A 21,138-nucleotide genomic window follows, 5' to 3' on the forward strand; every position below is an offset into this window, starting at 1 on the left:
TCTCACTCAGATAACTCATCTGATTTCGCCCACCATACAAGACCTGCTCAACTCCTCCATCCAGTCTGGCATTGTTCCACCTCCATGGAAAAAGGCAATGGTCAGAGCCCTACTAAAAAAGCCCATACTGGACCAATCAAACCCTGCTAACTACAGACCAATATCACTTCTGCCATGGCTTAGCAAACTTCTTGAGAAGCCTGTAAACATCATCCTTACTGACTTCCTGGAGGCCAACAACATACTGGACCTCTCTCAGACTGGCTTCAGGCCCCGCCATGGTACGGAGACTGCACTGATTGCGGTGACGGAGGAGGCACGGAGGATCTTGGACGATGGCGGGTCCACAGCCATCGTCCTACTCGACCTAAGTGCCGCCTTCGACACTGTCAATCATAACATCCTACTCCACCAGCTTAACAAAATAGGAGTGTCAGGCACAGCACTCAACTGGATGAGGTCCTTCCTTACGGACAGATCCTTCCGGGTCTTTGAAGGGGATTCTACCTCAGCCCGTAAACCCCTCACTTGTGGAGTGCCTCAGGGCTCCTCCCTGAGCCCTACCCTTTTTAATGTCTACCTTCGCCCCCTAGCTGATGTCGTCCGCCCATATGGGGTGAAGATCGTCACCTACGCGGACGACACGCAGCTAGTGGTAGCACTGGACCCCCCCATGAACTCTCATCACAGATTACATATCTGCCTTGAAGCCGTCGCTGCCTGGATGTCTAGCTCTTGCCTCAAACTCAACGGGGGCAAAACAGAGATAATGCTCCTTGGTAATCCATTGATCCCATCTGGCCTCTCTGTTTAGGAAGCCCCCCGCAACCCAAGGAGCAAATCAAGAGCTTAGGCATCTGGCTCGACCACAATTTAACTTTTAACTATCAAGCCACCAAGCTTGTTGCCACCTGCTTCGGGCTGATGAGACTTCTCCGCAAAATACTCCCCCTCCTTCCGTTCCACTTGAGACGGATCATGATTCAAGGCCTGATCCTTTCCCGTCTCGATTGTGGGAATGCCCTATATCTGGGGGCCCCGCAATCTACCCTTAACAGACTCCAGGTCATCCAAAATTGTGCGGCAAGAATCCTTCTGGATATCCCCCGCCGAACCTCAGTCAGAGCCAGACTGAGGGATCTTCACTGGCTCCCGGTGAGATCTAGAATTGAATTTAAAAGCATGTGTATCGCACATCAATCCTACTGGGATTCAGGCCCCCCCATTAATTCCCCCTTGGTGAAAGCCTACCTACCTTCCCGTGCACTCAGATCGGCGACCTCCCACCTGGCCTCAGTACCACGCATTAGGAAAACCAGGTGTGGAGGCCGCTCGCTTTCCTACAACCTGCTGGGTATGCTCAGACGTGAGTCCCAGGCTCTCCACACCACTGGAGTCAAGCTATCCAGGCTGAATGAAGGCTGATAGCCAGAAATCGGTCCTTGGATGCTTGATTCCGGTCTGGGAAAGACAGGGCTTGGCAGTTCGGACTGGACTTTTCCCATGAGGCAAGGGGTCAGAGCTGATTTGCATATAGCCAGTGTCTAACCCAGGGTGGTGTGGAGTGAAAAAAACGATGGATTTAGGCCCAGATCCTTGTACTGGGGTGAATGTATGACATTGTTCTACATTCTGTCCATCAACTGTGTTTTTTGTAATTTCCTACAACCTGGCCAGGATCTGGAACTCCCTCCCCTTCCCTATCAGATCAGAACCTAACCTTCTCACCTTCCGTAAATTATTAAAAACTTGGCTCTTCAGTAAAAGTTCAATCTTATTCATCACTCAGCTTCTCACTTCAGCCTCCTCAACACAACTCACTCTCTCTTTTAGCGCTGGGACGCCCCTGGGTAGCCAACGCGCTTTACAAATCACCAATACAATACAATACAAGGAGACCGGAGTGGTGCAGTGGTCATTCCCATCCACTGGTATGGGTAATTTGCATTGAATTGTTGGTGAAATGGAGCAGATGAGGTTGAGGATGTGACCTTTGGAGTATGTTGGTTGAGGGACAGGCCAACAGCATTGAGTGTGTCCATGAGATCGATGAGTGTCTCTTGTTTTCTTTTGCGTTTGTGTTGTCTGGGAGGGAGATGTCCCCCCAGGTTGATGTGGGTGTGTGTCATTATCGAGATGGAGAGGATATCTGAGAATTAATCACCAAAGTTTGTTTTGCCTCAGAGGCCCATAGATGACATAGAAGGTGGCACTCTGAGTCTGAGAGAGAGGAAAATGGAATCTCACCAGCTTTGTGGGCTTGAGTGTTCCTAATTTCCTTAGAGTTCACACCAGGAGAACTAATAGATGACATTTAGGGCTCATCCCTTGTTATGTGCAGGGTCCACAAGTTGGATATTGTAGTCTTTGGGAAGAAAGACCACTAGGATATTAGAATAAACCATGTTTCTTTGATAAAGAGGGTGTTGAGCTTGTGATTGTTGATGAGGTCTGCGATGTCTAGTGCTTGAACGATTATGAGTTGGAATGTGTATTCTGTAGTGTGATGGTGTGTTGTAGTTAGTGAGATGCATACAAGATTGGTCTTTGTGTTATGAGGATACTGTGTGAATGTGTGTGTCATATAGGTTTGAAGGTGATTGTGAGATTGGCAGTATGGGGTGATGAGCGAGCACAATAATATATGTTGCTTTTATTTTGCAGAGAAACTGAGTTTTTGCAGCTAACAGACCCTAACAGGCAATACCCTTGTCTGTGTCCTCTCTGATGCCTCAGAGGTGGGATGGCCTAAGGAGTTGTTTGAAGTTGGACAAAGCAGGAAGGGCTCCAGTGTGGTTGGATGGTGTGTTGCAATACAGCTGTATTCCTTGTCTGGTTACATCATGGCTTCAAGACGTAGTAACCCATACCTTGGAGCTTCAAAAGTTAACTCAGAATCAAACTATAAACAGTGATGGGTAATGAAGTCCTCTTGCCTTTTTTTAAAGATAGTTTTGGAGGAGAACCAGTGATGCCACTTCCTATAGCGATGGATGTTGTGATTGCGTGGACTATCTGCCTTCCGTTTACCTACTTTTGAGAGTTGGGCCACAGTGTTATATTTAAGTCTCACTGAGTGGATTACATTAACATTCAGTGTCAGAGCTTGTTAGAAATGGGGGTCTCTAGTTGGCAAGGGTTTGCAGCTTTGTCCAAGTAGGGACCCTTCTTAATAGTCAGGGTAAGGGAGTTACTCTCCTAAAATAACCCCAGCTCACCTCCTTGGCAGCTTGGCACGAGCAGTCAGGCTTATCTCAGACGCAGTTTGTAAATCATTTGCACATAACCAACAGTACTACAGAGAAAGCACTACAAAAAGACACCACACAAGTTTAGAAAAATATCCAATATTTTTATTTATCTAAATCAAGACCAAAATAGTACTTTTGGAAAAATAAACCTTGCAAGATATCCTTAAAATTGCTGAAATATCTCAAAAACAAAAACATAGTTTGTACAAGTCAGTAGCTCAGTCCGGGAGTACCACAATGTTGAAAACAACAGAGTCTAACAATTCCAGCTGACCACGTTGGTATGGGGCAGCGAAAGCGCGGACAGACTCCGTATCCGTACCCTTTCTCGTTACGGCTGGCACGTTGGTGCGAGCCGGTCATGGCAGCCGTCGCGGTTACGTCGCAAAATGGAAGCGGTGCAAGGTGAGGTGCACTCTTGATGCAGTGCAGGCAGTGGCTCAGTGACGATCGTCCAGACGGCGTCGGTGAGACCAAGGATTACGGTACAGGGCAAGGCAGTGCTATTTGCAGTGCTGGCAGGTTGCGGTGCACGTGACAGAGCCGGTTAGCGAGAGCTGGCGTTAGTCAGCCCAGACTTCTGTGCGGGACGAGGCGGTGCGTTGTGAAACTTAAGAGCTGTGCCCCCAGCCATGATGCGGTCACGGGTGTCGAAGTCAGCAGCAGGGACAGCGTCAGTGAGACAAGGATGGAGAAGTGAAGTGAGGCGGTGCGAGTTCTAAAGTTCCGGGGTTCTGGGCCCCAATACTTATACTCAATATTCCTTTGTTCTCTCAGGCAGAGAGTATCTGTGCTTAATCCAAACCAGTTTGGTCCTCTCTGAGTCAGTTTCCTGGCAGGAGGTAGAGACAGCATTGTGGAAGGCAGACCAGGCCCATTCAGGTGAAAGGAAATCTCATCCCTCTCTCTAAATGCAGCACAGGTCTATTCAGCCCAGCCCTAGCAGAGACACACTGTATGGCTAGGTAAGAAAATACCTACTTTCTTTCTTAAAATGGTATTTTCAAACACAGAATGTAAAAATCACCCTCACCTTTAAAAGATGCATTTAAACATTCTGAGCTCAGGCATATTAAACTTTATTTTCCTACCTTGTTCCTACCTTGTTCCCAGGGGTAGTTATGCTTATAAGATATTATAAGCAAACTCCCCATTGTATCCTATAGGAACAGGTAGCCTTGCAATAGTGACAAACAAAATTGGCAGTATTTTACTATCAGGACATGTCACACACACCAGGGCATGTCCCACCTTTCACATACACTTCACCCTGCCCACAGGGGTACCTTGGGCCTACCGTAGGGGTGACTAACATGTAAGAAGAGGGAAGGTTGGGGCCGGGCAAGTGGGTGCTCTTGCCAGGTCGACTTGGCAGTTACAAACTGCGTGCAGACTCTGCAGTGGCAGGTATGAGTTACCTTTACAGGGCTACTTCTGTGGGTGGCACAATCAGGGCTGCAGGCCCACTAGTAGCATTTGATTTCCAGGCCCTGGCACTCTCAGTGCACTTTACTAGGGACTTACCAGTAAATAAAATATGCCAATCATGGAAACACCAATCCATAACACAATTTACACAGAGAGCATATGCACTTTAGCACTGATCAGCAGTGGTACAATGCCCAGAGTCCTAAAACAAACGAAGACTGGTCAGGAAACAATAGGAGGAAGAAGCAAAAAGTGTGAGATAAACCCTGCAAAAAGGGCCATCTCCAACAGAGCTATTAGCTTGTAAATAGATATAGAGTTGGAAGGATTAACAGGGAAAATCCAATTATCTTAAGATGCACACCTACTATGCGGTCGTCTTCCACCAGTCAATCTGAACAAAACAAAGCAGACTGCAAAGACAAGGTTGGTAAGAGGAGATACGGAATACCAAGCAGAGTGATCCACTATTGAGACGTGTCCCTAGGACTGGTAGGCGCAGATAGTTCCTGTCTTTGATATTCGTGAATCCCAGGCTAATCCCTGGACTGTGTATAGCTGGCTGAGAGTTATCCACCAAGGCTCATCTTAGCTGGGCGCTGCATCAGGTGACAGAAGCCAGGTTACTGAAGAGGGTAAGTAGTTCTTGATGTTACCCCGGAGTGTGCCAAAATGCAAGTATGCCAGCATGCAGTGTGCCGGGTAGGAAGAAAGACATGGTTGCTATCAGGCGATAGAGAATAACTCAGCAGAGTAACCCACCAATGAGATGCTCCTTTAGCACAGGTAGACTCCGATGATTCCTGCCTTTGATAGGTGTGAATCCAAGGCTAATCCTTTCCTTGTGTATAGCTGGCTGAGATATATCCACAAAGAACTTCCCTAGCTGGTAACTGCATCAGGAGATAGCAGCCAGGTTACAGAGGAGATGTAGTGGCACTTCGGTTAGGTAGTTCTTAATATTAGCTCTATGTTGGCCATGGTGCAATTATGGCAGTAGTCAGTGTGCCAGGAAGGACGATGGAAAGGCCACATTGATACTTATCTCATTAGAAGCAGTCAAACAGCCCTTTGCACAATGAGACTTCTGCTTCCTCTTCCCATTAAATGCCTTTGGAGTATGTATGTTCTAAAATTATAGTCTAGAAATGACAAAGTCTCCATTCCGTAATGTAAGTGAGCATGTCTATTTGTAGCAGTGGGCCTAAACCTGTAGGTTTGCGTAGGAGCTTCGAAAGACTGTCAGGCACATTTAGATTTGGTGTGGAGTAATAAAGGAGTAATGCCACTCTATATTTCCTTGTCAAAATCGATAACTGGGAGATGCTAATAAAATAAGAAATATTCTTGTATTGAAATTGATTTGCTGAGGTAGAGAAATGAGATAAAGCTCTTGGTAACATCATAAACAAGGTTAATCAGGTTATATCGCAATTCATAACAAGTAGCAAGGCCAGAAGGAAGCCTGTGCACATGTTCATCAAAATTGAGCTCTCAACAGTAACGGCGTACCTCTGAGTTAGTGCATGAGTGGAAACAAACATCACAGATCGGAAACACATAGAAGTGGTTACCACTGCAGACAGAACACTTTAATTGAAAACACATGCATGGTCACCTTGTGCACCTCCGCATGGGCATATAAAGGGATCAGGTTACAACTCCAGGACATGCACGTGTTTGTAGTTTGCTTGAAACAGGCAATAATAGCTTACTAAAATACTCCTTTCTGGCCCCCGGCTGAACCACGGAGCTTCTCCTTTGAAACATTTCTTTATCAATAGAAGTCAACAATACAGCTAGAAAAATAAAGTAAAAAACTAATTTCAAGTGATACATGTCAGAAGGTACGGCCTGAAAATGGAACAACCAACTAAAACGATTCCTTTACAGACTAAAATAAAATGGTATTGTTATGCTCCCTTAGTATATACACTCAAAAAAACATCTCTGCTGCCTTTTTAAAAAAATATTCTGAAAAGAGAGCAAAAATACCCCAAGCACATCGACTTAAGAGGGTCTAGTATTCACATATGTGGTGCACAGGCAGAACAGATCTTGGATATTGTAAATACAATTAAATTAGTGAAATATACATATACTTCTCATTTGGTTTGCTCATGCATTTGTGCAGATATGGTAGGTAATGGGTTGAGCTGGCAGGGGGCAGGTGTGAGGTGTCATTGGAGGAGGGTGAGGGTGTAAAGAGCTTAGGTCAGTGTGTAATCTGGGTGTCCCCGCTGCAGGTCGTTGCTAGTATCAGAAGGAGGGACTAGGGCAAGGGCTCCCTGCCTGGAGCCTCCTTGTCAGCAAAGTTATAGCGCTTTGATTCCCTTACTCCATAGAGTGGGAGAGATTGCCTCCGTGGGGTGGGCCAAGCTAGGTATGGGTCTTGGTCTCCGATTCAGTGTCATCTATGAGGTACTGCAGATCCACCAATAGCAAATCCCAGGTGTCGGCTATCGGACATTGTTTTAGGCCTCTGGCCTCCTCATGGTGCAAGACCGCAGCCTCAGTGGTGCACCACTTAGTCAGGGTTTGAGTCCAGACCTCTATGGGTGGGGGTGTTGAGGCAGCTTCCATAGCATGGTAATGGCACGCTTGGCTTAGAGGAGGACTAGGTCTAGAAAACGTGTTGCCAACCTGCATCTGCGAGAACATTTAAAGATGTGCAGGGTTCCCACCTGCCAGGCATTGACCCCTTAAATGTGTGTGATTTTCTCAAGACGCAATAGTATATGATCCCAGAAATGATGGATTTGAAAGAAATCCTAGAATATATGTTGTAGCCCTGAACCTTAAGAAATATGTAGAATTGAATCAGTTTAAAGTGAGTATTCCTGGAGATTCTACTGGGGTATGCTAGTGCCCCGGTCTATTCCTTAAAGTGGAGGGGTCTACCAAGCACCTCCTCCCACACCTCCCGCAGAGACTGCAGAGGGATTTGGATATGCGCTAGCAGGGACCTGGTAATCCAGCTGACCAACTGTCTGCCCTCCCCCTTTGTGTAAAGGACCTGAATGGTCTCCTGGTTACCTCGCTCCATGTCATGAATCACCCAAATATCCCAGAGATAGTCGACCATCACGTGTGCAGATGGAACTAATCATCCTGCAGGCCGTATTGGTTAGTCATTGTGTGAAATGGCAGGAGATACCTGTTCTACAAGAGGTGCCCCAGGGTGTGAATGCCCGCCTACTGCCATGGGTCCAGATCTTGCAGAGTGAGTTGTCCCCGCCTGGTTCTAAGACCTAACAGAGGGATGAAAGCCATTGCAACTGGGCTTCCAAGTTATAGATTTTAAGGTACAGAGCTCCAAGGCCCACTTGCTTAAGATGGGAGTTGTAGTTTTGAAATAGATTTAGCATCCTCCGCAGCCTCGGAACATGTTAAATGATTTTGCCACACACAGAACTTAATATTACACATTTTTATTTCTCATCATGTAACTGTTGACTTAACATTAAACATCATGTAACTTGAATTCTACATCATGAATTCCTATCAACCACCCCAAAGCACTTACATCACTGTTTTATTGAGTCTGCCAGGATCCAAAAGGGTCCCACCATATCTAACTCAGAAGATACTACATATTCCCCTTTGTTAAATAAAAAGTACAACTAATGCATATATAGATCATAACTCTTCAGTAAGTTATTTTAGTGCTAGGATCAATCTCCCAGATCTTGTCATGTGAGGCTGCTGACATACAGGAGAAGTGTCTATGACTGGCACTGTTGTCAGAGACATTGTTGCAGTTGCTGGCCCCCTAGGATTCTCAAGTGGGTAATTCTCACTTCTAACATTTGGATTTGACGAATATCGAGGCAGGTGCTTGAAATGCAAAGAATCTCACGTAATGAACTTTACAGGACGGTGAGGAGTCACCTTGAGTCCTTTACTGGTCACAACACTGAGTGTGTCAACATCAAAAACAGCATCAGACTTACGTTTTTGTTTCTGTCTGACAAGGACTGGATCTCCTTCTGTATAGATTGTTCCTTGCACATCAGCATTTATCTACATAGGTCTTCATTTTATGTTTATGATATAAATCTGTTTGATGAAATTCAGCATCATCGATCAATCTTTTAGTGCTCCATTGTGGCAACTTGGTCTTCATGGGTCTCCTAAACATCAGCGTGGCAGGACTTTCAACTGTAGTTGAATGGGTAGTTGACTGGAATGCCCGAACTGTAGAATGAAGAGCTAATTTGAATCCAAGCTTTTCCAGCTTTTTTTGGGTGCCCATAAAATGCCATTTGCTTGTGGCCAAAGTGTGTGTGCTTTTCTGATGCTTAACATTCAAATCAGTGAGAAAGTCTTTGAATTTTCAACTGTTAAAAGGTGGGCTATTGTCAGACTTCAGAATTGAAGGAACACCCCATATTGCAAAAATACCATCTATCCACTCAATGACCTTTTCCTGAGTGATTGATGAGATGTCTTCTACCAAGGGAAAACAATAATACCCATCAATGACTACCATTAAATAATGTCCATTGTCAAGGGACCCAAAGAAGTAAACAGTGATTTTCTCCCACACATGTTTTGGAAGATCTGACTTCTTCAATGGGTGTTTGTTGGACTTGGCCCATAGGAATGGTAGTTCCTGATGCGTGGAGTGTGCAGGCTCGAGTCTGGTATGTGCGGACTCGTGTGATTGAATGCTGCAAAATGATGTATGCGGCGTGTATGTGTCTAGTGTGGAAGTGTCACTTCTAGACATGGCTGTGCATGTACTGTAAAGGTGCTGGCGTGTGATTGGCTGGAGCTGGCTGCGGTGCCAGGCTCCATGAGCCATGATGGGTCTGCCCGGTGGTGAGTGTTGAGATTAGCATGTGTGATGTGAGGGAGTGGTGCACCTGGGTCCTGAATAGGGCTGGGCTTTCCCCACACAATGCTGGCTCTGCCCCCTGTGGTGCGTCTAATGACCCTAGCCCTGCCAGTGAATAGAGTGAGGGGCTGAGCACATCAAGAGTGTGTAGCGGGAATTCTCTTCTCCTACAGAACTGTGCATAGAGATTTGGAACCTCAGTGAATTAGGGTGGCCCAAAACTCACCTTAGTACCCAAAATCCCCTCACCTAGCTAGCTACAGTGTCTCATTGGTCATAACAAACTCCCAATGTTTAGACAGACCAGAACATGAACTTAGAATACCTCAGGTATCGTGGAACACATGAACACTCTTTCGCTATACAATCATTTCAAACCAGAACGTGGAGTAAAAGAGGACACATGCATATTTGAAATATTTATTTACTAATGCAGGGTTCTCAAACGCAGTATCTTATATAATACAAGCAAACATATTATAAGAAACAAAGTTATCAGCATAGTTACTAGTCCATAGAAAGCGAAAGGTGACAGCATGCTATAATGCTGAAATGAATAGGAGCAAGCAACACCTAATTCTCACCCTCCCTAACTAGCATAGAATATTATATCTATGAAGGTCTTTTTGGGTTTTAGCAGGGCGGGCCCATACCTCAAAATCTCAGTGGTAGAGGATCACATCATCTTCCACCAGCTCTCTGCATGCGAAGCACCATCAAGTGTGTGTGTGAGCTCTCAGCAAAGCAATATAAAACGCGCGTAAAGCCAGATTTTGGCAGCAGCTGCATTCACGTTATGTCTAGAAAGGTGCGAAGATCAGACCTCACAACAACACTGTGTCGAGTTATCCTTGGAAGCTTCAGCACTCACTGTGCAGACATATTTTACCAAACAAAGCTGATATCAGAGCAATAACATATTATTCTCATGTAAATCACAACGCTCTTCTAGGCTGAAAGCTAAAATAACAATTATGCGTCGTGTGCAAAAGCAGCAAAAGGAAAAATGGCGTTTAAACATTTTAATAAGCTCATGCAAACTTAACACGGTATATAGGTAAGCAGTAACTATATGACACCCCCCCAATGATCCGAGCATGGACAAAATAAGGAATGTAGCCATGTAGCGGGAATTGTAAGACCAGAATTGGGGCACATCATGAAAACAGAGTTCAATAATAACTAGTCAGGTCAATTTGCAAAATTTGGTGAAAAAGGTCTCAAAGGGGTCAAGTAAAAAGTTCTCAACCATGCCAATTAATGATTCCTCATCACTCAAGTCAATAGGTCTGGGTGTGCAAAAAAATTTTGTACGCAAAAGGTCCCAAAGTGCTGTAATTATGACGGGGCTATTACCAAAAGTTTCGAAGGTTTTTTAGGACAGGACTGAATACGCAAAATACGCAGCAACAGCCTCCAGCATGAAATCATTGTCATCATCCGAAAACAGTTCAGCCATCCAATTCATTAATGGGAAAGAACATATATGCACCTCCAGCACCGGAGCCTCTAGCATCATCAGAGGACAACTCGGCGGGTTCTCAATATAGCTTTGTGCCAAGAAATCTTGCGCCGCTGCCAGTACGTTCCATTGACCCATTAGTCCATGCATCGCTGCCAAGGCCATAATCCTTTCGCCAGAACAAACCAACTCGTGAGTAACTACGGGACTCTTCAGGTGATTAAAATCGACGTCAGGAGACACCGTCTTGCAGAGACACAAATCAAGGGCCCAGTCAAAATTGCAGCTCAGGCAATGAAACACAGGCTGAACACATGTGAAATAGCAAAATCGAAAAGATAATCCAAATGCCGTGCTTAAAGTCGCAAGCGTCAGTGTGCCATAGTATTCAAGCATCCGGTTCGAAACAGTGCCAGGTGGGGCTGAGCGGCTTCTAACACAGGAGGGGCATCCATTTTTAATAAAACAAAATATCACCAGAACGCCTGCAGCCAGCGCCAGCAAAACCGGAAAACCTCCAAACAGGCTTGAAAATATAGAATGGAAGAAAGCAGGGATGACCCCAAATATTTTCTCAAAAGAAGTCACAAGACCACTGCAAACTATTTTTAAAAAATGTGCCAGGCCAGAAGTGGAGGAGGCATTAAAGATTTGATGGACCAGCTCGCTGAAATGCAATGGCAAATCAGTATTCAATAGCGCTTGCACTTCTGTGCGCGTGTTAGCTATGTGAAGGACGAATGTTTCTCGAGCCGAACTCAGGGCCACCTCTTTTTGAGACAAAAGGGCTCTTATTCTACTCATACCATTGAACTCTGCTTTCAAGGTTGGGATACGCGGCCAGATGGAAACATCTGAGTTCCCATGTGTATCAGGATACAGAACGTTTTTGCAACACACCACACGTTCTGATACGGTTACCACATAAGCGACACCACTAATTAACCCACAACAGTCTTCGTTATTTAAAAGTAAATAACTGCCGTTTGCCAGTAATGTAAAAGTAGGAACGATTGCGGGAACTGGAGTACCTTTCAAAACACAGGCCAAATTTGTCCGGTTCTGGTTACAGGAACCATGTAATTGGATGTGTCTACATATTAAGGAGTGATCCGGTGTTTCTGTGCACTCCTCCCCTTTCAGAAAAACTTCCTTCTCATCTTTCAAGCATCTATAAGTGAAGGGAAGAGACCAAGCCTCATGTAGAAACAAACTACCCAGTGGTTCATATCTGCCTATAGCGATATATCGCATACAATTTGTAAATTTATACAGAGCAAAAGGTAATGTAATCAACCCATGGATAAGCCACGTCGCAGCAGTGGCTTCAGCCACAGAGAATTTTGAAGACTCCAATCTTTGATTGTGTAACATGGAAAAAGATGCATCCCGCATCGAAAGCATGCGCTGCTTGTCAGTCAAATTGAAAGGGGCAAAGAGAGGGTACACGTTCATGTAAGTCCAAGGCACCCGCCCAGACTTAAGCTTAAGCGTCTGCATGGTCCACGCAAACTGCATAATGGAACGCAATTGATTCTGACCATGGTATACTACAGACACTTCATCTTGCACAATATCAACAACAGAAGACACAATGTTATTTAATGTGTAAATGCGGGAAGAAAGCATGTTAATACTGTTATCCACAACAGCAAGTACTTTCTCTAAATTAGCTTGATCAATAGCTCTAAGGCGTGTAGCAGCCTCAATTTGTGAAGTCTTACAGATTTCATTGTAAATCGCATATATAATTCTTTTAGATCTACCACTAGCCGGGCCTTTAATGAAATCGTTGAAATCTACATCATCAGTGAGTTTGGATAGATGCAGTTTAACCACAGCCAAGGTAGAATGTTTCAGCCAACTCTGACATAATTTTCCTACTGAATAAGTGTTGACAGAATGGTCAGTATCAAAGCGGGCATCAGGCCTGACTTGTGTAAATACATCAGCTAAACCCAGAAAACGATGTTGGCATGAATCTGAACTTCTGTGCCACATCAGCCAGCCTTTTGGATCCAAACTGGAAATGTTAAAGGATGCATTTTGCAATAGGGCCTGCAATTCTTTAATGGAAAACTCTGTAAAATTATTCCAACCGGAATATTCCTCTAAATCAGGGACAGTAGGTGTATTTAATTTTTTAGAAGTTGCCAATCCAAAGCATGTTGTTTGAGAAATGGTAGAATTTAAAAACAACATATGATTCGGGATGAGACATGCACGGTGCAAAGCCTCAGTGCCTTGTACCTGCCAACTTTTAGAACCCCAAACTTATTTAAGGTCAATGGTTTCCTTCCAAAGCTCGTAGCCCTCTATAGCTAACTTGTCTAGAAAGGACTTCGAATACAATAATTTAGTATCGGTAAGTCTAACCTTGGACATGGACTTCTGTGTCATTTTAAAATAAAAAGACTCAGGATTGGACTGATTAAAGTCGGTAAAATAAGTGTACTTCTTTAAGAAAGTACTCGAACTGCCTTGTAAAGGAGCTGGGCAATGTTCCCACTGAGTGCAATTTACAGTGCCCCTTCTGGAACTTGTTTTATGCAGATAATGGTTACCAAAATGTTGGAAGCAAAATAATTCACCATAATTAGCAGAATCTAAGTATAAATCTTCAGCATCAAAGGCAGCATAATATTTCAAATCGGAGAACAATGCTTCTACGGCCTGAACATCCCAATCATCAGAACGTATGTTTTGTTTCACCACATCTCTAATAACTTCAGTAGGGCCATGGATTTGAAATTTAACCGCATCCCACCCAATTCCATCAAGAACAGGCCAAGCAGTGATGTTAACAAAATGCAAGTCTCTCTTTAGTCGGTGTGCTGAATGTGACGAGGAAAGGGGGGCCAAAGTTCCATTAAGATGCCGAATGCATGTTCTTTCCTCGACATAGTGGCCATCGATAAGACGAAAAAAACAAAACACAAAACCAATAGACATAAAAAGGTACCAGCCAAATATATGTCCAAGGGGGGATTAAAATATATTTTTTTTAAAAGTGGCATAAATCGCAAAACGTGAGGGCTTTTTTGAATTTTGTGAAACAGAGTGAAAAGAGAATCTGGATTCTGTGGCCAAACGTGTTTGCAAATCCGGCATCGATAAGTCAGTTGGGTAAGTGTAATCAAGTTCATCAATGTGATCAATTGGTAAAGTACTTAATAAAGGACTGGAAATGGCAGGCATCTCGAGGGCCACCTCAGGCACAGGATTAGAAGAAGTGGCCAAAACAGAATGTCTCGCAATCGAAGAACAGGAGACCTCCGGAGTCCTACTAAGAAGAATCGGCCACTCTGTGTATCTTGACATTATCAATAGAGATAAACCTGTTTTCCTTACGACCAGGTAGTGGAGGTAAAATGACTGTTCTTGTGCCCTTCACTCCAAGCACAGGAACCGGAGCTCGATATGAAGGACCAAATTCTTTCTTGTTATCGATCTTCTCCCGAACCAGTTCTCCAACTTGGGGTAGCCAGCCAACTACCGGGACCTGAAACGCATCATCCGACGTGGAGGGCAAATGTTCCTTTGCAAGACTGTCTCTGGTCTTTTGTAGATCCTGTAAAACAATGAAATGTTCATCTACGTCAAAGGGTGTGGCGCGGGACACGCCGTCTAGATCGTCAAGGTCCGGGACAAACATCTTGGTACCAAAGAGCATTTCGTATGGGGTCCGCCCACCCAGAGACCTTTTAGGGAGATTATTAAGAGCACGCTGCGCGCCATTGAGGTGGGCCAGCCAGTTTCTACCAGTGCCTATAACTCGTGCTGTCAAAGATTGCTTTAAGTCACGGTTCATTCGTTCCACTACACTGTTACCCTCAGGTCTGTAGGGAGACAAAACTTGACTTGGACCCCCATCGAAATCTTGGCAGCCTTAGAGGCGAAAGCCGGACCCTGATCCACAGGTGCCACAGGCAAAAATCCCTACAAAGACACGCAAATCTCTTATGACAGTCCGTGAATCAGCGCTGCGATGGGGCCATACCCACACAAAGCGTGTGCATGAATCAACTGCTACTAAGATGTACTTATACGCAGTATCAGAAGAAAAAGGACCGCAGTGATCTAAATAAACACAACCTAGCGGTTTATTAGATATGTACAACTGTGTCTGAGGCGGACGCGCAGCAGGCGAAGGTTTAATCTGCTGGCAAATGTCACATTGAAGGACATAGTCGCACATCTGTTTGTACAGTCCCCGCCACCAGAAACGTTGTTGTAATTGAGCTACAGTGGCCGAGACGCCCGCATGCGCAGACGCCACGCCTTCATGCGCCGCTGTAATCAAGCTAGCCTTCGATCCGAGTTGGGAATCAAACATTCTCCAACCTCAGGAATTTTCACAAAAGGAACCTTATCGGGACTTAAGTGGTATGTGTACTTCGAAGGGAACCCCGTAGGATGTTTACCTCCCTTCTCAGTGGCAGCAACTGCCGCCAAGATGTCATTATCAATCTTACTTTTGGACCGTGTAACTGCTGCAACTAAATATGTAGATACTGCTGATTTCGCTGCTTCATCAGCAAGCGAGTTACCAACAGCGTGAACTCCCACACGCTGATGGCCAAGAGTATGAATCACAAACACGAGGGGCAACTGCTCTTTGAGCTCAGCCACTCGAACCCAAATCACTTTATGTTTTATTGTGCTACCCTTGGAATCACGAAAGTCATTCTGAATCCAAAAGATCAAGTTCTCATTGTAAGACTGGACACAGTAATAGGAATCACTCACAATAAGAGCCGTCACACTAGGATCTGCGTACTCCAACGCGAGTAAGAGAGCACGAAGCTCTGCCAATTGTGCGGTGCAGTCCCCTAGAGTCTGCGTGTGCACTACTCTGGACTTGAACTTATCGTTCACCATGGGACCGACCACAATGGCGCATGCGGAAACGTATGCGTGTTTAGAGCCATGCCCAACCAGCGCCGAACCATCAGTGTAAATGATGCAATGGAAATCCTCCAAAGGTCGCATCGCTAAAGGAGCCAGACGAACGAATTCATACTGCAAATACTCCTGCGACTGTAACGTGGCGTCAAAAATAAACGTGACATCCTGAGATGTCAAGGATGCAGCCCATTGAATCCACAGAGGGTGCAAAGCTTTAGAGTTTGGTACACTGGCTTTCGTAACTGCCTCCAAGGCAGGACACGGGGTAACAACCAACATGCGTTTTCCCTGTGACAGGCCACGTTCTTTAAGAATTGCCATCTGCACAGCCGTTAAAACTTTCTCCACAGTGGAAAATCGTATTTCAGCCGAAGTGTACAAGTGCGACTTGTAGGCAATAGGTACTGTGTCTTCTCATTAAAAGTAAGGTACGTGAAACCCACCGTCCCAGGGATTATTCTTATCACCAGGTTGGTGTGGTTATCACAAGTCAGTAAGAATTTAGAAGCGAGCAGATCAGCCTGCAAGGATTGCAAAATGGCGGAGTGCTCAGGCAGCCAGCATGATTTGGAAAAAGTTGGTTGTATCAAAGTATACAAAGGCTTGATACGCTGGGCATAATCCGGAATGTATGTCCTTCCGAAATTCAAGAAACCCAGTAAAGACTGTAATTTTTTCAGTGTTGTCGAAGCGCGCAGTTGTGCGTATTTCTCCAGGAAGTGAGGAGCCAAACCTCTACCTTCATTGTTGAGCTCATAGCCCAGGAACAACACTGTGTACTCTGCAATGTGCGATTTTGCAAAGTTAAACTTGTAACCCATGTCTGCAAAGTTACAAATTATGCTGTTTACTCGACACAGATGCTCCCAAAGTTCGTCGTCTGTGAGATATATGTCATCCACATACAAGCATGCATCTGGGTCGATCCTCTCCAAAAGAGAGACTATGCGGGCAGTAAAAATCCGAGGACTATTCTTATAGCCCATAGGCAAACGCCGAAATTGTTTTTGGACACCGCCGCAAGTAAAGCTGGTCCATTGGGAACTAGGACCATCCAATTGATGGGCACAAAAACCGTTAGAAATGTCGAGCGTGGTTTTAAAACGCTTATAAGACTATTCACTAGAGCAGAGCCGTGAGTATTCTGTACTGCACAGTTACGGCAATGCGAGTTTAAATGCCAATAATCCAAAACAAAACGATATGAACCGTCAGGCTTGGTCACAGTAAAAAGGGGGTTATTCATTGGTGACACACAAGTTTCAATTACACCCTGATATTCCAACTGTTCAAGGATCGCTGCGACGGAAGCCTTGGCTTCACGCCGAATGGTATATTGAGGTTGGGGCTGTGGCTGAGACGGTAAAGGAATTTCGTGGCTTGGGGACAATTTATCCCAACCAAATTGGTTGCGGTACAGAGCCGGTGCTAGAACCTTAGTCCACTCTTCTGCAAAATGCAGCGCATGCTCCTTCGAGACTGTGTTCGCGAAACTTGGGAGGATTACCTCCTCCCCTCGCGGTGCTGCGAGAACAAAAGGTGGGGGCCTGTCAGCCTCCGAAAGCAAAATGTCATACGTAAACGAAAGATTTTCCCAAAATACCCCTTTTATGGTTCGTTGTATGTCACCTTCGATTAACAGGACAATTTCATAAAGTCTATCAGGGGGAGCAACTCTTGTATCAGCTGTTTCAATCACAACAGAAATGTCAGTCGCTGTCACCTTCAGTAGTGGACGCAGGGCCTCTCTCACTATGGTAATCTCCGCCGTGCTGTCCAGCAAGGTCAGAGCCCAAGTCAAATTCCGAAGCCGCGTTCTCACTATCTGTGGCATATCGATGCGCTGTTAAAGCTGCGACTTTCTTCTTGGCAAACTGCGGTCTCTTCGGGGTTGAGCCGCCCTGCCTTCCTGCACCCTATGTCTGGCGGGGCTGTTCACGTCCTTGCTGACCACCCCGACCCCTCCCGCCTCCTCCACCACCGGTCTTCGGGGCCGATGAGTCCTGAAAGGAACGAGGAGAGCGTGGATCAGAAACCTGAAATCGATCAGGTGATTTAATTGTCGCGCGATCGCGCAAGTCATAAACACGTTCTGTTTGCGCAGGCATCGGAGACGCAGGACGAGAATCCGGTGTCTGCTGTTGTTGCTGTTGCTTTCCCTGTTTCTGTTTTTTAGGCCAATTTTGTTTCTTGGACTTGGGCTGAACTTCTGTTTCCGAAGTCTGGCCCTGGGGTTGCTTCTTCTCTTTGACAGAAAAAGGCTTTAGACCCTTGCTATTGCAACCCACGGTTTTATAAGCAGCCACAATATTTGCGCTAACTGTCGGGGTTTGTCGGCATCGGGAATCGCCGCCAAAGCATTAGCCACCTGAAAGTTCACTGCATCCCCCTTGACATTAGCAAGTATGAGATCGCAAACTATATCAAAGGAGCCACACAGGCGCATACCCAATTCAACGGCTGCCTCCGGTCCGTGATCATCTTGAACACGTTTAATGATCGTAGGCAGGACAGCCATAGACGGAGTGCCATAACACCTCGCATAGACCCCCGCAAATGTTTTACCCCAGGTTTCACAGTCAACGAGTTCAGGGGCCAAATCCTTTGGTAAACTAATTGTCAAAATCCTGTGTTTGTCACCAGGAGTTGTATTAGGAAATACTGCTTTCAGCTGGTCAAATTTCTCGGCAAGCCAGAAAGGAAAATCATCCTTCTCCTGGGGACGCTTGCCCATCACAGCATTGACCATCACAGGACTGAGCTTCAATCCGCCCTGTCCGGCTGGAAGCGCCGCACCCCCCGGGGGCCCACCCGGAAGATTACAGGCTATGTATTGTACCAAAGCTCGAATCACAGCAATCGAGACAACATGTAGTCTACGCACTTCCGCCAGGGTACAATTGCCGTGCTGAGGATGAGGAGTAAATCCAGCCAAAACAGGCCAATTTGTGCCTGGAATGGACAAAGGACCTAATCTCGGAGCGGTTAAAGAATGTGGTAGGGCGCCACCAAACGATGCAGCCAAGTATCTATAGGAACTTCCTGTGCTCTGTACGGAGTATATTCATTCGGAACAGGAGCGGGAGTGTAAGTGTGGAACACACCAGAATTAGCGTCCACAGCCGGAAATGTCACCCACGAATAAAACAGTTCGTATGGGTCCGCACTCACCACCAATATCACGGCCACGCCTTCCAAGGGTACTTGGTAAGTCTGCAAATGATTGCGCACCGCAACACGACTATGCTGCGGAATGTCCACTGGTTAGGCCATGACTGCACAGGAAATTCGAAAAACAAAGTACACTTTGTAGCACAACTGGGTAGTAGTTCAAGGAAACCGTTTTAGAAAGATTCAAGCTTGAAAAGACCTATTTCAAAAATAGGTAGGTTTTGTCCGACACCACAGTTTTCCGGAAACGACAGTGAAGGGGTTAAGGATTGAATTATATACTACTCGAGTGTCATGATATAAGACCGACATTGTTGGGCGCCATGTAGCGGGAATTCTGTTCTCCTACAGAACTGTGCATAGAGATTTGGAACCTCAGTGAATTAGGGTGGCCCAAAACTCACCTTAGTACCCAAAATCCCCTCACCTAGCTAGCTACAGTGTCTCATTGGCCATAACAAACTCCCAATGTTTAGACAGACCAGAACATGAACTTAGAATACCTCAGGTATCGTGGAACACATGAACACTCTTTTGCTATACAATCATTTCAAACCAGAATGTGGAGTAAAAGAGGACACGTGCATATTTGAAATATTTATTTACTAATGCAGGGTTCTCAAACGCAGTATATTATATAATACAAGCAAACATATTATAAGAAACAAAGTTATCAGCATAGTTACTAGTCCATAGAGAGCGAAAGGTGACAGCATGCTATAATGCTGAAATGAAAAGGAGTAAGCAACACCTAATTCATACCCTCGCTAACTAGCATAGAATATTATATCTATGAAGGTCTTTTTGGTTTTTAGCAGGGCGGGACCATACCTCAAAATCTCAGTGGCAGATGATCACATCATCTTCCACCAGCTCTCTGCATGCGAAGCACCATCAAGTGTGTGTGTGTGCTCTCAGCAAAGAAATATAAAACGCGCGTAAAGCCATATTTTGGCAGCAGCTGCATTCATGTTATGTCTAGAAAGGTGCGAAGATCAGACCTCACAACAACACTGTGTCGAGTTATCCTTGGAAGCTTCAGCACTCACTGTGCAGACATATTTTACCAAACAAAGCTGATATCAGAGCAATAACATATTATTCTCATGTAAATCACAACGCTCTTCTAGGTTGAAAGCTTAAATAACAATTATGTGTCATGTGCAAAAGCAGCAAAAGGAAAAATGGCGTTTAAACATTTTAATAAGCTCCTGCTAACTTAACACGGTATATAGGTAAGCAGTAACTATATGACAAGTGCTCCCAAACCAGCTGCGCCTGGTTTCTCCCTCACCCTGCACCCTGAGAAAAAAGGGATTTGCTGTATAAAAAGGGGCTGTGTCTCCTTACAAAATGTTCTTGTTCCCAACTCGAATCTATCAGGGGTGTGCTGCTGCTTGGGCCCAGGGGAAGGCTTGCCTCCCTGGGCCCTGCCCAGCCCCTGGACTGCTGAGGTCCTGGACCCCTGAAGGACTTTGTTGTTCTCTGCTTGCCCTAGCGCTTTCCTTCGGCCCCTAGCACTTGAGAGCGCTTTTTCCTCCTGCCTAGCGATTGGGAGCACTGGTTATTTCCTTCTAGCGCTTGGGAGCGCTTCATTTCTGCCCTAGCGCTGAGAGCGCTTTTTTTTTTGCCAAGCCGGTGCCCACCCGGCATTTGCCCGGTTATGTGAAGGTTTCCTGGACCCCCAGCGAGTGCCCACCTCGCTTTATTATTGATTTTGAGGGAACCTACCCCTTGTTGTATCACCGAGTTCACCGCCGCTGGCCCGGTACCCCTCGTGACGTCCTCCCCGGGCCGCGCTGGGATTGGCTGCCGGCCCGGGATACCCCCGTGACGACATTCCCCGTGCCGCACCGTGATTGGCTGCCGGCCCGAGGAGATCCAGAAGTCCCGCCACGGAGCGAGACGAAGCAGGAAGCGGCGGGAGCCTACTCCGCACTTCTGCGTGCCCCAAGGGAAGCTGCCGTCCCCCCACCCCCGGGGCTCCCTAGAGCGAGGGAGAGCCCCGGAGAGCGAGAGGAGGCCGCGACGCTGGAGAGTCCCGAGGAGCGGGAGCTCTCCTGACGGTTCTACCAGAC

The 21,138-nt window shown here is 45.8% G+C and overlaps 1 protein-coding gene across 5 annotated transcripts in view; it reads left to right on the forward strand.

Moving 5' to 3' along the window:
• MEI4 (meiotic double-stranded break formation protein 4) overlaps positions 1 to 21,138 on the forward strand; it is a 675,270-nt gene that overhangs the window by 437,787 nt on the left and 216,345 nt on the right. The window lies entirely within an intron of this gene.

The sequence above is a fragment of the Lissotriton helveticus genome, chromosome 6, assembly GCF_964261635.1.
Source record: "Lissotriton helveticus chromosome 6, aLisHel1.1, whole genome shotgun sequence".
NCBI lineage: Eukaryota > Metazoa > Chordata > Amphibia > Caudata > Salamandridae > Lissotriton > Lissotriton helveticus.